This window comes from Labrus bergylta, chromosome 11, assembly GCF_963930695.1.
Source record: "Labrus bergylta chromosome 11, fLabBer1.1, whole genome shotgun sequence".
In the NCBI taxonomy this organism is placed as follows: domain Eukaryota; kingdom Metazoa; phylum Chordata; class Actinopteri; order Labriformes; family Labridae; genus Labrus; species Labrus bergylta.
In genome coordinates, this window is record NC_089205.1 from 26338545 (window position 1) to 26357258 (window position 18714).

Genomic DNA, 18714 nt, shown 5'->3' on the forward strand with positions numbered 1-18714 from the left:
TCCTCCTCTCTGTTCCTCCTCCTCTCTCTTCCTCTCTCTACTCCTCCTCTTTCCTCCTCTCTCTCTTCCTCCTCCTCTCTCTTCCTCCTCCTCTCTGTTCCTCCTCCTCCTCCTCCTTCTCCTCCTCCTCCTCCTCCTCTTCCTTCTCTCCCTCTCCTCCTCTGTCTGCTCCTCTCTCTCTCTCCTCTTCCGCCTCTCCCTCTCCTCCTCGCTCTCCTTCTCTCTCTCTCTCTCCTCTTCCTCCTCTCCTCCTCCTCTTCCTCCTCCTCCTCCTCTCTCTCCTCCTCGCTCTCCTCCTCTCTCTCCCCTCCTCTCTCTCCCCCTCCTCTCTCCTCCTCCTCTCTCTCTCCTCCTCTCTCTCCCCTCCTCTCTCTCCCCCTCCTCTCTCCTCCTCCTCTCTCCTCCTCCTCTCTCCTCTTATTTTTATTGTGCTGTTTTCATTTGGTTTTATATTTTGCCGTGCTGTCTGATTTTTTTTAATTCGTTTTGGTCCATGTTTTTATGGTGATGTTGTCACGCAAATTTCCCCTTGTGGGACAATAAAAAATCTGAATCTGAATCATCACTGTGACTACAGGGAGACACTTATAGACAGTGCAACTTAAAGGGCTCATATTCTGCTTTTTCTGGTTTTATATGCCCTTCAGTGTGTTTTCCAAGTGTCCTGTGCATGTTTAGGCTCATCTATGTGCAAAAATTCAAAGTCTGCGTAAACGCAGCTTCTCCTACGTCCTCCTGTTAGCCGTAGCATTAGCTGCATGTAACGCTCGGTTCTAGCCCCCCTCAGGAGTGTGACGTCTTGTCAGTGTGAGATCACTGATCTAAGCCCATTGGCTCGTTGTGGTAAGCCCAGCAGCTCATGTTGCACGCCCATTAACTTCTGTAGCACGCCCATGATATGCTGTAGCCTGCAGTAGCACAGTAGTGCTAACGTGCTAATGCTTTTGCTCCCCTCGGAGCCAAAGTGGCTGCATTCCCAATATGGTAAAAGAGGCGTGACATTTCCGAGAACCGTGCTGAGCAACTGACCAATTACGGCAGAGCCGACAGGCCGACCAATCAGATCAGACTTGGCCCACGTGGGGACTCTGAACGTGGGCACTTCAGAGCCTTAGAGAGAGAGTCAGAAGAGAGCCGGTGCATGGAGCGGCAGTTCATGAAAACAGACACTTTTTCGAACTTTAGCTATTGTGAACATACTTTAGTACATAGATTAAATATATGAACCCCAAAAAGGGCAGAATATGACCTCTTTAAGGGACTAAATAGCATGAGATTAAAAAAATGAATTCTTTAATTTGAGTTAATCGCGATTAACTATTTAATACTGACAGCCCGAGATTAAACATTTACAAAAATGGTATTCTAGGTTTTTTTTTGTTCACTACACAAATGTATATATGTACATTGGACACAACCTGAAATTGTTGGCATAAAATCTGTGTATTCGCATGTTTGTGTGTGTGCCATTCAGTTAACACACCACAGCGTCTGCAGGAGGCTGTGTTTGGAATAATTCAAACATCAATTAATATTCTCGACACGGTTTAATAACAATATCGGGCACGCTATGATAGAGAGAGTTCACCAAGGATTAAATTATGACTTAAAAAGGTGCAGTGAGTCGTGCATATTAGATGCCTCCTGCTGTGGCTGATAGTGAACCCCATGTCGGAGGGGGTGTGTGTCACCATTCGACTATCTGCACATTGAGCGACATAAGATACCTCAGGAAAAAACTCCTGAAAATCCTCACTATCTTTAATATTGCCTTTACATCAGTTTCTCCTGATTATTCTTGACATGAGAAATGAACCAATTACAAAATGTAATAGGTTTATGGGTTAAGAAGCGGATTTGTCAATACAGAGATTGAAAGTTTTGTCCTCATGTCTTATCTTTTGGTTTACGACCCACCTTCATGTACATGTGACTGTGCTGTGAGTGTAAATGTACATATGGTGCAGTAATACAACAACTGATCAGAGCTGAGAAAGAGAGCATGAGAAGAAAACACAACTGAATAGAAAGTCAGAGAGAGGGAGAGGAGGAGCTCAAAGGAGAAGGTCAGGAATGCAGATGGTGTCTAACAGTCTATTCTCCGTACCTGCAGGGTGTCTGAGCTCCTGCAGACGGCCTGTTGAGCAGCGTGTTGATGTATGGGGCGTTACTGGACAATGGCGGTTTGTCTGCTGGTCGTCCTGCAGAGCCAAAAAAAAAAAAAGAGGCCTACATGAGATTCATTTGTGGATGTATTTTTCCATTAGCTGTTGGCTCAAAGGCAGAGCGCAGTAACAGAGCATTGTGTAACCGCTATGTAAGCATGTGTGCAGCTGCAGAAACTGATGCAGGTGATAATCACACGTGCAATTTTTACACTCGCGTTTTGTGATCGTCAACAGAAATCAATCAACTTAAAGCAACACATGCAAAGTTCTGAACTCCCTGTTTCACAAAGAGATAACATAAAACAAAAGCACAGGTACCTCAAATAACAAATTCAGCTGTGAGAAACACAAAAAAAGTATGAATCACGTCAGCAGTGATGTCTCTAGTGACTCCCACTAGAGACACTTCACCCACACAAGCAAAAAAAAAACAACAAAATAAACTTCTCCATAAAAATGATTGAAACAAGACTAAGAGTGTGGAGTCCTTGTAGCAGCATCATCAAGCTGAACTTGATTTTGAAGTTAACGTTCACATGTTTGGCCTTCAGTATCTTTGTGTTTTCTGAGCCAGCGGTGAACTTTTCTGAATCAGCCGGTGGAGTTTGAGAGGATTGAGTTACTTTGAAACGATGTTGGTATATGAACTGCGGTTCAAAGAGTGCTGCGAGTATCCCAGCAGAGAAGCTTTAGTCTTTCATCTCTGCATGGTGCTGACTCTCTCTGTGAGAGCTCTCTCTGTGTTCTGCAGACTCCACCTGTCTCAACAGAGCTGCAGGGGGCGGGGCTGGAGAGATACATAACGTGCACGATCTGCTTTATTCACTGCTAGGAGAAAATATAACACCACAAAATATTGAACTGAAAAGAGGTTGGAAAGGGTTTTTTGTGTGCTTGTTCACAAGTTGCAACATTTCAGGAAGCAGAAGAAGAAGCAGAAGAAAAATGTATTTATTAATCCCCAGGGGAGATTCCGTTTTTAACTGTGTTGTTGAGACATGCATCGCACACATTGGCTGAAATACAAGCATATGCAAAAAAAGGATCCTATGGTCATGCACTACTGGAGAGAAGTGGCACATTCAAGACCATCCAAACAGTTGGGGGGTTCGATGCCTTGCTCAGGGGTCACCTTGGCCCAGGAGATGAACTGGGCTGAGCTATAGCAGCCCATTCTCCAGACGTGGTCTGCTTTGGGACTTGAGCCAGCCACCATTCCAGTTCCTGAACCAGGTCCTGACAGACTGAGCAACTGTCCCCTCTTTACTCAATAACTAAAATAAAATGCCTTCATGCAGTTTGTTCATAATGCTACATGTTCTGTCAGGACCAGGATCACAGCCTTTAAGAGCTCATGTAAATGTTCTTGTGTTTGTTTGTTTTTTTACATTGAACTAAAGGAAATTTAAATTGTTTGCTAGTAAAGTCTAATGTCTGATTTATTGTTTTGCTTCAGTTGTGCAGATTATTTTTCAAGTGAAGCAGATGTTATTGTGTGTATTTGTCGTCTTCATTTTGCATTTTATTTAAATATAAAAGTTAAATGTGAGTTAGGAACAAACCGTCTTCCCCGTCTTTGTGTTTGTGACATCCTCACATTTCTGTGGAGTGTTCACTGTGTAATTATGCCTCGGTGGGAAATGCCCACTCAGTCGGGCCGCCATAGGGCCGAGGTTTTCTGAGCATCTTGAAACATTTACAGTGTAAAGAGAGAGATTGTGCGTAGGAAAAACAGTAGGCTTAGCTATATAAACAGAAAATAAAGGGGGTTGACAGTCTGAGTCTCTGCAGTAACTCAGAATCACTCAGCAGTCTCTGCACTGCTCCATTTCCATAAAAGCAACAGAGTAAATGAGCTGGAAGGTGTCTTAATGTGTTTTAATGGGACATAATGAGTTCCCTGCTGGGAGGTGTTTAACACCAGCACGCCTGCTTTCTACTGAGAACCTCAAATCAGCTGCTCACCCTGTAAACAGTATTTACCAACATGAAACCTCCTGCAGAGCTGCAGTCTTTTTCTCCCACCATGAAGAACACGAGTTTAACACTGTGCAGCTCACAAACATTTCAAATCAACTAAACTGCTCCTGAGAGAAAGACTTCTGTACTCTGACATCATCACACAGCTCACATTTAAAGTTCATCGGGGTGAAACGGGAGATGAGATCACCTCTCCTGCTTCCTACAGGTGAATTCATCCCAACACATCATTAGAACAATAACACTCTAATTTTACAGACAGCAGAGAGAGAGAAGCTGCACACAGGCGGCATCCTCCAGGTTTCACACAGGGTGATCGCTGTAATGGAAATATTTCCAGTGAAGAATATGAACAAAGAACAAAAACCCCCAATCATCTTTGTGAGGTTTTATTCCTTCAAGAAAGTTGCAGGAAGGAGAAACTGTACAGAGTGTATCATGGTGAGCAGTCTGCAGAGAAGCTCAAATGACAGACAGAATGAAGAGTCCCTTTTATACATGTCAAGGAGGAAACAACAATATTGACAAGCTCCTGTTGTAGGAGATAATCAGTTTAACACAATCAACCTAAACAGAGAAAGGAGGAAGAGTCATCCTTGTAGAAATCAAAGGTAATCCAAAATCCTCTTTTTAAATGTCACACAGTTCTTAACAGAATTATTTTAACACATCTGCGAAATACATTTTTTTCCCATCACATCATCATCATCATAGGTGAAGTAGATGTGACCGTGTGAGAAACACAGAAACACACAGACATCAGTTTCTGATTCACCATGGAAACGACACCACCGTCTCCCACCTCCAGACGAGCAGGAAGCCGTCTGTCGCCAGAGGCCTTCATGTGCCGACCAGATCAAACTTTCCTGGAACAGCAAGTGCAGATATTCTGCTTTCTCCTATCAAGTGAAGAGGAGGAGGAGGAGATATGCAGACATATCAACCATTTCATACATTTATATATTACTGAGCAGAGACATAAACATTTAGAATCCTACAGTTTTAGCCCACTCGTCACCTTCTTGAAGTGAGAAAACAAAATGCAAACTCCATCAAATACTGTTTCCAAGAAAAGAGCAGGTTAAAGACCTTACTCATTGTTAAGAATAATGGTATAGGGGGAGATGGGATAACATGCAGGAAGGATTTCTTCTTTGTATTCCTCGTGTTCCTGTTGTCCACACTTCCTGTCCGCTGAGGTGGAGGTCGGAGGTCGGAGGTCGGAGCAGGTCGTGCATGGATGAGGACGGCGGTGGTTTAGAGGACGACACAGTCCGACGGTGGAGGCTGGGTGTCAGGGACATCGGGTGGTCATAGTGCCAGATCACATCCCTGAAGGTTTGGGGGGGGTCCTCATGTTATTTCAAAATAAAAGCCTAGCAAATTTTTATTTCTAAATGCTAATTAATGTAATTTCAAACATCCAATTAAAAATGTGATTAATCATGATTAACTATTGAAATTTAGCAATTAATTGCAATTTAAAAAAACATAATCTTTTGACAGCCCAAGTAACCAAACATCATATCATGTTTTTATATTTATATTTTATATATATTTTCAAACTATAATAGTTTGAAAAATACTTTCTGACAGTTGTATTTTTAATGGCCACACTGTGCGTGACCCTGAACAGCAGCAGCTCTGCAGTCCCTCTTCTTAATGCTGCAGAGGACTGATGTGCACTGAGACCGCTGACCTTTCAGCACGGGTACACTAATCACTTCCTGCTGTCACCTGCAGGAATAAAACAGAGAAACTACAACAAAGGAGGGGAAAGTGAAGCAGAGTCTTAAAGGCGTTAAAGGGCCAGTTCATTCTTTTTAATGGGGATGTTGATCCATCTTGTTTGCACTTTTAGCTGCTAATGAAATGACTGACCTTTTAGAGCTAAATGGTAAGAGGCTGCTGCCTACAGAAAGAAGCGTTTAACATGTTGTTTGCTCTAATTAATGAATCAATAATCACATTTAATTACTACTGTAGGTTACTGTGCAGTGGGCGTCGGTGCTGCAGCAGATAAGATTTGAACTTTTTGTGTAACGAGAGAGAGAGAGAGAGAGAGAGAGAGAGAGAGAGAGAGAGAGAGAGAGAGAGTCAGTCAGCATTACGCGTGATAACATGACGCCTCTCTCTCTCTCTCTCTCTCTCTCTCTCTCTCTCTCTCTCTCTCTCTCTCTCTCTCAGTCTGCCGGTTGTTGTCGCTCTGTCCACACTGTGTCTCGCTCTCTGCAGACTGTTCATGCACATGCACACACACACACACACACACACACACACACACACATGCAGTATTTCTCGCGCAGGTTGGATGAATTGAACTTTTTTCCTCTGGATTGATACTTGCTGGTTTGTTTTGTGGACGTATAGCAGCAGACATCCATGGACTCCTGAATGTGAGTACATCGCTGTTCTTCTTTCACTCAGCTGTGTTTTTTTTTTTTTTTTCTCCAGTAAGTGAAACTGTCACCTGCTATAGAAAGCTATGATTCAGCTCCGTTTGTCAGCGGGATGAGTGAGCTCTGGCGGCACATACACAACATGTATTTATATTCTAATTACAGAACATGCACTTATGTGTCTATACCGTTTGCAAAAAACACCACAGACTGAAGAAATGTGGAGGAACACAGCTGAAGAACGACACTGCTGAAGGATTCTGGAGAAATATCCAAACCTTTAATGCACAACACTGCAGACATCACAGGTGTATTCTGACCTTACAAACGATCAACCTAATGATCTTATTAAGACGTTTTTTTTGTATTAATGCCTAATACAGTAATAGAAGGCGACAAATCAGAAAAAGGAATGCATGAGTTATCCACAAAACCACATCTATCTGTATAAATCTCTCAGTCAACATATCTTTTCTGTAGTTCTTCATTGTGCTCGTTCCTGCATGAATCATTAGGTCAGCATGTCAGTGTATTCACATCCTCTAACATTAAACACATCTCTGCAGTGTTTATGGTTTGGATTAAACACCTCACATTACATGAACTTCATGCTGTCACTGTGAGCATAAGAAGAGGGATTTTAAGAAATCAAAGGAAACAGCATGCTTACTCTCTCTGACTCTGAACTCTGTCTTTACATCACTCTGCACACAGCAGACTGCGTTCTGCTCCCGTTCACTTGTTGTCAAATAAAGTGAAATTGCATTAGTGAACGGACAACGTTTCAGTACAGAGGGCACTTGTGCCTCTGCAGCATCTGTGGGGGTTTGAGTGCAGATAATTAATAAATCATGAGGCTGGACAAATAAATCGTCTGCTTGTGACACTGAAATATCTCTGTGCGGTGTGCACGGACCACAACATTGTTCTGTTAGATGAGATGATGAGCAGGACCAGCCGTGTAGAACCCTTCAGAACCTGATGATATATTATATAATGAACAGACGTAGAGGTGTACAGTAAGGGTGAATCTCTTTGTTGAATCTTTAAAGCTGCAGCGTGTTGACCGCCCACATGCCGTCCACATTTCAAAAGAGAGTTTTCATAATTTATTAAAGAACGACATGATTCTCAGATCTGCACCTCTTCCTTTGAAGTTTGAGGACAGTTTTAGTTTTCAAAGCTCGCTCCAGCTCAGCGCAGAAAAGGAGACACTTTCTCTTTTACATATGATTTCCTCCTTTGCAAACAGTTGTTTGGTTCACTTGCTGCTAAATGTGCATCTGCTGCTTGACAGTTCTGTGTTTGTGTGTTTTTATCTCAGAAATAGATATTTTTAGAACGAGCTTTCAACAGAAGAGAGGCTCCAGGTTTGCAAGTTGATCAAGGGTGAAGCGAGGACCGTCTCCATCAAACATTTGACTGTTTATGTCGATGAGCAAACAACTTAAAACAGCACAACACAATCCATATATTTATGTTTTAACTGACGATTACCAACCTCTGGCTTAGTTATTTGATTAGTCATGAACATCACAATTCTCTTAAGGTAACCAAATAGTTGCACCTTAACCATTTGTTTAGTTTCATGTATTTGTAAGGACGTATAATGACGGACAGTTGCATCATTAAGGGGATCATTTTAGATTCTATCGGTCATGTTGGACGTGTATTAGTACGAATTTTCATGAAATTCATTCATCTTGGTAACTTTGTGAAATGTATTATTCAAGTCTGTCTTCCACCTGCTAGCACTCCTATTTTGGGTGTCTGAAGCTGTAACCTTATACGGGTGAAACACCTAAATTGTAGCGGATCTTTATTTGTGTCAACCATATGTTGTCAACAACTGTTTGCTAGACAAAGAGTCGACATCTGTTATACAAATCAGTGCCATGTCATCTGATGTACCCAAATAGAGTACCCTATTGTAAGATGTACCCATAAGGAATTTATGGGTTGCACCTTTTAACAGAATATAAGCAGCACTGTGAACACTGTTACTTGGTCAGCGATTTGTAAGCGTGCGTGTTTGGTGAAGTTGTCTTGACCTCAGCCGATCAAATGGTGTCATAATCCACAGTCTGTTTCACGATTTCTTCATTGGATTTATACAAACAGAAACAACCCCCACCTAACAACGTGTAAGAAAAAACAACCTCATGTGGCAGAAAACAAACAGGTTACGTGTTTATCTGAAAACAATTCTCTGTACTTTCACTTTTAAAAAAATGTTTAGTCCCTTTCCCTGCTGTGTGAGTCGACACAGTCACTCCGGATTTGAAAGACTCAGATGTGAGAATAATATTTATAAAGAGTGTGTCTTTGAAGGATTATTTCCTGTTTCTAAATGTTGAATAAAAGAAGCGCAGACATGAATCCACTCAAGTTTAAGCATGACTCATGTTTGTCATTGATTATCTACCCTGTGGATGTTGATGTTGATGCTTTAAAGCTTCATGAGATATCGCGCAATCGTCAGAGTTATACGTTAAGTTGTGAGGATGATCGGACACTTACAGGGTAAATGTTACACAACTGAGTCCGTATGTAAGACCGTCACTGAAAGGTCGAGCAGAGGAGCGTCCTCGGGGAAGGGGAAGACAGTCTTGAGAGGTTTTGATAAGCGGGAAGCATCGTGCTTCATTGAGCTGCAGGGAAATGTTTCGTTTTTTTAGTAAACACTCAGCACAATGAATCCTCTGTCCCTCCCTTCAGAACTCCTGCTTTCAACAACTGTTGTAATATTAAAAATCACAAGAATCCCCTTTTTTCTCTTCACTTCTCTTTTAACCCTCTCGGCAGATAGTTCCTTCTTTTTTGAAACATCTATTTCTGTCTGTTGTGTGAACGCATCTTTAATTTCTAACTGCAAAAAAACACAATACAAGCAAAATGTACATTCAGTACACACTGTTTGCATATTGTGTAGTAATAGTCTCCCCATCCTCTCCTCTTCCTCACCCCCCTCACCCCTCCACTCTGGGTATTGAACTATTTCTGCCCTCGGAGGAAAGATAATCTGAGCTGTTTGAGCTCCGACCTTGAAGGCAGAAGGATGACTGTGGTTAGCTAAGAGCCCCTGCTGTACTTATCTACTGCTCCCTTTTTTTTTAACCACTCCCCAACTCAACACACACACACACACACACACACACACACAGCCTCCTCAACCTCTGACCCATATAGATCTCTCCTCTGTTAAGCGTCTCAGAGGTCAGACCGTGCTGAGACCTGAAAAAGAATGTGTTCCCCCCTTGGATGAAGTTTTGGAGACGGAAACATTTCTTACTTTTCACACACTTTATAACCAGTCTCTCTACTTGATGAAGGAAATGTGTGTGAGTAGCCAAGCAAAGCATTTAAACAACTCATAGCATGTTAATAATTACATGTTTTTAAGTGGTCTTTTGTTTGGGAACACCAGCTGGTCTACAACTTGATACCCCTCCTACCATTTGATGGATTGCATCCAACTGAAGCACAAATATCCATGATGCTTTCAGGTTCAATCATATTGCACCACTTTTCCTCTTGCACCACCAGCAGGCCAAAGTTTTCTGTTATCCTGGGAAATATCTCAAAATCTAATAGATGGTTTAGAAAAAATTGGATTATAGGGGAGGAAATTGAAGGATGGGGGGGAGATGAGAATGGAAGATCAGTGAGCAGAACCAATAAATGAGCAGAGAAGAGAGTGTAGGTTTTTAAAGGACAGGAGAAAGGAGAAGAGGAGGAGGAAGCCGGTAGCAGACAGGGCTTGAGATGAAAGCAGGATAATGGATGGATGGTAGCGGACAAGAGGATAAAAAAAAAGGAGCTTCAGAGGCGGGTGAAGGTGAAAGAGAGAGAAGTGATGGTGTAATTGCTCTCCAGAGCAGTTCTGATAAGCAGCACTTAAGAGCCTGTGTGGTTAAGTAATGACTGTGATTAAAGCCCAGAACAGCTACAGTGTTAAAGAAGGATGCTAACAGCTAGCCTGCTGGACCACCGACACCCACTGCACTGCATTATCTAATTATACTGTATAGGACAACACAACACAACACAACAACATAAAACAACACACATGACACAACTCAACATAAGACACATTACAACATACAACACGACGTAGCATTACAAACACAACCACAACACGACGCAACACAACATAACACAACCATGACACGACCACGACATGACAGAGCGCTGTTGTGAGAAGATTCCTGGTATGGCGGGCGGGTAGGCATAAACATTTACAATCATATAGAGCAGCCTTTCCCAAACTTAAGACTGCCGCGGCCCACTTTGAAATACAAAATCACTCCTATATAGAATCCTGTTATAGAATAAAAGTTATGACTACAGCTAGCACTTTCAGTTAGGGTCAATTATTGGACATGACAACATGACATTATGGGAAGAGAGACAGGAAAGTTTAGTAAACAATATGTCCATGAATAGTCATGATAGACCTTACTAATCACTTAAAGGGTTGACTCATGTTAAATCATCATTATTTTGATATTTATTTTATTTTTATACTTGGTTGAGGGCTTTCCGCGGCCCACCTGCAGTACCAACACGGCCCACCAGGGGGCCACGGCCCACACTTTAGGAAACACTGATGTTGAGCATATCCTCCCGCCATACCTGCTGCTGATGAAATGTTAATGAAAAAGAGTTCGATGTTATCCATTTTTGAAAATAGTCTGAGTAGAAAGTAGAAGTGGTGTGAAAAAGGTTTGCAAATGAGTTTGTATGTCTGCAGTCCTCGACCATCCACTTCCTAGTATTTACGGTAATGATAATATCGGACCACTGCCACCTACTGGTGAGGAGATGAACACACGCTGAAGCCAATTGTTCTAGTTATTTTGCTGTTGTCTTTGCAGTGTGATAATGTGCACCTTCTTAGCCAAGACATCGACAACATGAGGGGAAGAACGCACGCACGCACGCACGCACGCACACACACACACACACACACACACACACACACACACACACACACACACACACACACAGAGAATAGATTGTTTTTTGTCCAGTGTGAAACGTCAGGCTGCAGGCTCACGGCTCGCCTAATTGGATAATTGTCCCAGAGACACTAAGCGGTGTCACGATTCTGGTCCCTTAATGAGAAGGATGAGTCATGAGCCGGAGAGGGTGACAGTGGTGGTTCAGTCACACTCGCTCATCCAACCACACACACACACACACACACACACACACACACACACACACACACACACTCACACACGCACACACACACACACCTCCAGAAAACAGTGCAATGGTAAGTGTAGCTTCACGTTTGATTGGAGGCAGAGCGGTGTTGTTGTGTGTTTCCTTCCTGAGCGACTCTGCTTTTGTTTTGACAGAGTCAAGCTCTCATTTGCATCAGAACAACACAAAGTGTGTTCCAGTTTATTTACAGTGCAGCAGAAATATACATTTCATTTGAAGCATGGTGATTTTTTGGGTTTCATGGCCTCGTTCCATTGCCATCTTGATTAAGATCCAAAATGAAAGCATTCATTCTTTTTTTATCACATTGATCACATGCTGTTTCGTCCCTTTAGGTGCACTGTAGCTTAGCCACAGCACAGAAGAGAGATCCTGTGCAGCAGCGTCTCCCTGTAGGCTCAGTGATGGAAAAGAACAACACCTCTGCTCCTTTGAGTCGCTCATTTCTCTAAAGCCAGACGCCTCGGTTGACAATCAAAAGTAATACACCATCACATCAAACATTTCTCCCTTTGACCGTCCTCTTCAGCTGTCTTTATGTAGGCTTACTTTTATATCCGTAATAAGTTCCTTTTATCTGTGGTTTACTTAATGTTGTAACCTCCAATCTACTAAAAGTTCCTTAATTGCTTTCAAAATAAAAGCATGTCTGTATCCAAACAGGAAGTAGGAAGTACCCGTAGTGTGAGACAGAACAAAAACAAAATAAAAGCATCACAAACTTATTTGAAATGCAAAATAATGGAATTTCTAGCATGTGATACAAAAGTGATTAACCGTGTTACATATTGAAATGAGGGAATTGTTTTTTAAGTATCGTTTGATAGACCTAATTTTTATATAATGACTTTCCTCTCTATTCTATTTTTCTTCTCCTTTTCTTTAAAAGGTCGTAAGATCGAACCTGTCTGACATCAGCGCGGTGACATTTTGTTGCCCCCTCGTTTCATGATCTGAATCTTGATAAGAAATGAATTGGCTGCTTTTAATTCATCTCAGTGAAAGGTTGAAGAATTCATAATAGTATTTAATTATCATCATTATTATCGTGTTCAGGTTCAAAACCAGAATGGATGGAGGTGAGTATCAAGCTGTGTGTGTCTCAGGGTGTCAGAAAACTTCACAGACTCACATTCTCAATGAAGAAAAACCAAAAAATATATATATTTGAAAGTTTATTTTACTTTCCAGTGCATCTCTGTTTGTCGATGAAAGAGGAATTTTAACACAAGTGAAGAAAAACTGTGTTTGTGTTACTGCTGAAAATCTGACACTGCGTCTAAATGCATCCCCACACACACACACACACACACACACACACACACACACACACACACACACACACACACACACACACACACACACACACACACACACACACACACACACACACACACACACACACACACACACACACACGAACAGATGTCTCCAGTGTGGCGACAGCAGCACCTGTGGCCAGCATTAGAGCAGTTTCAGGTGGTCGATAACATCTCACTCTGCCTTTGTTTGTCTTCTTTCTTTCTTTCCCATTAACCTCCATCACTCCATCCACTTAACTCTTCTTCTCGCTCTCATTTTCCATCCTCTTCATCCCTTCATCTCTGTTTTTCTCAAGACATCATCACCTCTAGTTTCTTTTGTCTGTAACCTTTGTTACCCTCACAGTCGACCTCTTCTTTTTTTTTCAGTTTCAATCTTTCCTCCTCTCTGTAGGATCTAAAATTACTGTCTGATTCTCCTCTTCCACCTTCTCACATTATCTCTCTTTCCACTCCTCCTATCGCTTTCATTTTTATCTCCTTCCCCCCTCTGTCCTTTACGCTCCTTGAATAAATATGTTCTCTCTTTTTGCTTCCTGTTTTAATTCCCATCGTTCATCCTTTGTTTGCTCACAGGTTGAGTAATCATCTGCCAGTTTTCGTTGTTTTTCAGAGCATAGAGGCTTTAAAAAAGTGAACCTCTAGTCTTTGCAGATGAGGTCAATGAGAAGTTGATGCATGTTTTTCTTTTTCTTTGGACATACACTGCTCGGTCCAGACTGTATGTAGGCTGTGCTGAGCCTGTGTGCACTGACGGAGCGGGCTTAGTGTCAAAGGACTTTTCTCTGTCAAATCACGACTTTGGTCTTTCAGATTTTCTCTCCGGCTGCTGATTTGAATTTCAAAAGCAAAAGACGTGAAGCAGAAGTTGAGCTATAACTTGATGCCAAGAAGCCGTGAAGCCTCTAACAGCAGTTAAGTTAATCTGCTGGTGAAAAGTGAAACTTCTCTTCTTTGCATGTGTTCAGAGTTTAGGATCAGACGGGGTTAAGTACAAAATGAGAATGAATTGATAATAGTCTGTAAGTGAACCCAGTGACATGTAAACAAAGAGTTTTAATGAATCAGGCTACATGTTAATTATAGATTAGTTATAACTTCTTTGATTGAGATGAGTTTGAAGATTCTCATCTCAGTGACGTTAGAGACGGACTGTGTGAGGATTTGAAGATGGACGGAGAGGAAGGATTTCTCTCTCTCTCTCTCTCTCTCCATCAGTCTCCTCTCTGCTCTGTCGGATATCGACGCTTTAGTAATGGAGCATCGGAGATGATCAGATGAAACTTTAATGATGCACGATGAAGAATGGTATTGCTGATGTGGAAAGAAGAAATAGGAAACATCAAATACAAATCAAGCTCAGTATAAATGTTGGTATGTCAGATGTATTGATCCGATGGACGGATGGCGGGAAAGATGTCTAGACTCATCATGTGCAAAGAACAGAAGTGTAATTGTTATCTTCAAAGTTATTTTGGATTGTTTACAAAGAATACATCTGAAGATCTCATAAATGTTAGATATATTTTTATTCCTGAGAAACATCTGAGATGAACATCTGACTCTTAATGAATCTCATTTCATCTATTTTTATTACATTTTGAACCTCCTGTGTTTCCTTATTCAAAATAAATGAAAGTGTTTCCTCAGTTCCTGTTCTTATCTAGTTATTGTTACCTTAGTTTTTGGATTGTGGGATAGGGGTGGGTGAGGGAGTCATGTTGTTGCTGTTTGAAAATGTTGCTGTAAAGCACTTTGGGATACATTTGTTGTATGAAAAGTGCTACACAAATAAAGTTGTATTGATTGATTAATGCTCCGCTGATCACAGCTAGCCTCTACATTTCTCCACTTCCATAGACGAGTACGTCTTGTATTGAACTAGTTTGTTGTCAGATTAAGCTGTTGTGTTTAAAATAAAGCGTTCTTTTTCAAACACAACTTCCCAGATAAAATACAAACTCCCTCTTTGTAATAGGGCAAGCATGCATTGAGGAAACCAGGGGCGTCTTTTTATCATGCAGCGCCAACAGGAAACCTGATGTATTTGTCAGTGACTGCATTCACAACCACAGTTTTAATACTCCGTCTACTTCTGAGAAGACTTTTCAAAATGTTTTTTCACTCCCTTTAGTTGTAATTCGTCCTTCATGGCAGCGTGTGCCCTCCCACATGTGTCGTCTGTAACATAACGCATGTTGTGTGTGACAGCCTCATCACATCACTTCTGACTTTTATTTCGAAGATGGCAGCTGACAGCTTTGCGAGTGCTCGTCAGTTAAACTGCTCTGAACTTGACTGACCGCCAACTGTTGCATCACCCAAGTAGACATTTGGGATTCTGTTTGTTTTCAGTGGCATTCAAAATATACTGAATCATTCTGAGAAGTATTTTGCTTTGCGGAGACTTTTGAAACTCTGAAAAGAACAGAGATTTTCCCTCTCTGCTTCTGGATGCATATCTTTTCAAACATCTTCACTTTATTTGTATCTATCCTTTTTTTTATTCTGATGATAGTATCTCATTTCTTTGGGATAAACAATCTACCAATCTTATTTCTGATGCATTATTTATTTATTTATACTACAAATGTTATGATGCTAACTGCAAAGAAACAAAGTTATCATAAATCTAATTGAATGTTAACTTTATTTGTTCTTCAGAAGAGTTTTTCCTCCATATCCATTGGTTTTATCAATTGGATTATTTCCATATTGCTAATTGTACTTAATGCTAAACGTGTAACACTCGGCCCTCGTTCTTCTGAAGTTGATCGTTTTTTCTTTCCCAGAATACTTTTTTTTTGTCAGCCGGTAGGTTGTTTGATTAACGTCAGATATTTGTAACCCTCTTCAGCTGGAGATCAAAGTTGAAAAAAAAAAAAAAAAAAAAAAAGATTTCATGAGATATCGACCTCCTGGACCTTTGTGTCACTGAGCATTACTTACAAGAATAGAAACGGACCAATCAAACGAGAAGAGACAAAACAGGAAGTGGCACAGGAAGCAGCCGCATCCTGGCAGCAGCCCGGTGCTGACACACACACACACACACACACACACACACACACACACATTTGTAACTAATGAGGACAATCATTGCCTGAAAACATTTCCTAGCCCCAAGCTGACCTTGACCCCTGAACAATATGGTGACCCTGACACAGAGAGGTGAAGGAGTGGAGTGTAAAGTCTCCTCAGGCTGTAAACTCTTCACAAAGACTAAAGAACAAACAGACGAGTAAATAATCCTGCTCACACACCTTCCAGATCATCTCTGTTCATGCTTTCAATTTACATCACAGCTGGACATTTACTATTGTGTATAACTTTATATCAAATTAAAGCCACACACATCACTACAACATCTTTTGTATTTTTTAAACCTTGTCATAGATTGTTGTTTAAGTAAATAGGGTTTGGCCTCAGCTGCTCATTTTCATGTATATTTGTGTATTTGTGTGTATGTGTAAGTAGGCTATGGGTTCATTATGTGGGGCGGATATTCTTGAAACCTCCTCCCATCTGTCAGCACACACAGACTCACACACCCTCACCCACACCCACACACACACAAACACACACACCCTCCACTCGACAGAAATACAGTCATATACATACTGCCTCTAACACACACACAAACACACACACCCTCACCCACACACACACAAACACACACAGACTCACACACCCTCACCCACACCTTCACCCACACAAACACACACCCTCCACTCGACAGAAATACAGTCATATACATACTGCCTCTAACACACACACACACACACACACACACACACACACACACACACACACACACACACACACACACACACACAAAGCTCTGGTGGGATTAAGTCTAGCGGGCAGCGCCTCAGAAATGAGTGGAGGTTTTCTGCAGTCAGTCATTAAAAGTGCTGACACCTTCACGTCCAAACCCTCCTCGTTTGTCTGAGGTGCAGCGAGCTGAGCGAGGACTCGGCGAACAAGCTGCTGTATCCCACTGACGTGCTGCACGACATGTCAGCGGGATACAGCAGCTGCAAAAAGTACGATGGTTTTCATTTCTTTCTACAAGAAAAGGCAAAGTGAGCAGCACAGAACACGAGTATTCACAAAGGTTCATATGTGGTGCTTTGAGAGGTCTGAGATAGATTCTTGCTTTTATCACTTTTATCTGGACGCTGGATCATCTCTGCTCAGCTTCCATGTTTCATGTATTAATGCACCTAATGTTAGTTGGATTATTTCTTAGTGTTGTCTGTGTTCCGGCTGCAAACAAATTTCCCTGTGGGGACAGTAAAGATACTTTTGACTTTTGACCCTTTGATCTTTAATCAGTTTCTCAGGTTTTGTCTGATTATGGTCACTCTAATGAACGCTTCACAGTCACAGAGCGTCAGAACAATCGCTGTGCAATAACCCCGAGACACAAACATCCACTGTGCATGTACACAACATCATTTATCTTAATTTAAAGGACACATATTTACGCATGCAAGTATCATCCCCTCATCAGTCATACACTGCGTTCATGTAAATACGGTCAAATCTATCTAATAGGGTTGACATAATGACTCCAGTAATGTTTCATTAAACGAGTTGTTTTAGGCTGAAATAATTCCACTCAGTAAGAGTTACAACACAAACACAGGATGCAATGCTGACACTTCAAATAAGATCAAACAGGCACCTGACGGTCACACACACTAACAACACAGGTGTTCAGTTTAAAAAGACCAAAATATCATAGAGTACATCGTGTTCTGTGTGTGAGCTTCTGTAGGAAGAAAAGAAGCCAAAAGCAGTATGCACACACACACACACACACACACACACACACAAACAAACACACACACTCACACATGCGCACACACACGCACACACACTCACAAACAAACACACACGCACACACACACACACACACATGCACACACACACACATGCGCACACACACGCGCGCGCAAACACTCACAAACAAACACACACGCACACACACACTCACATAAACACACCCAAACACACACTCACATAAACACACACACACACACACACACACACACACACACACACACACACACACACACACACACACACACACACACACACACACACACACACACACACACACACACACACACACACACACACACACACACACACACACACACACACACACACACACACCTGTGTGCCTCATTCCTCTCTTTCCAGACGTACAGTAAACCGGCTCTGGTGATCAGATCAGGGCCCAAATTAAGAATTGTTCAATAAAGCTCCATGCGGGAAACGTGTACAGGAAAATGTGGCACTTTTATTGAAGTCATTAATTTTCCCTGTAGGGTGTCAGGCTGAGCCTATGGGGGGCTTTGAAACATGGACGGCTGCACCGCCACCCGAGCATGAAATGAACAGCCAGGATTAAGTACCTGCAGAACTCTGTCCTCCTGGCTCGGGCCTCGGGGCTGCATTTGTCTTTCCTTCTTTCTTTGACGCAGTACTTTTCTTCCACTTCAGGCTTGTCATCATTTCTTCTCATCCCTCATGCTGATGAATATCTGTCTAAGCTGAGCAGTGTTAACACTCAGTTTAACACAGTACCAATTACAAACAAGT

General features: G+C 41.8%; 1 protein-coding gene across 1 annotated transcript in view; it reads left to right on the forward strand.

The window, feature by feature from the left end:
- The first annotated feature begins 6330 nt into the window (after nt 1-6330).
- The window catches only part of gpr4 (G protein-coupled receptor 4), a 38487-nt gene continuing 26103 nt past the window's right edge, over nt 6331-18714 (forward strand). The window contains exon 1 of the mRNA XM_065960599.1: nt 6331-6544. The gene's annotated coding sequence lies outside the window, so the exon portion shown is untranslated. The remainder of the gene's footprint in view (nt 6545-18714) is intronic.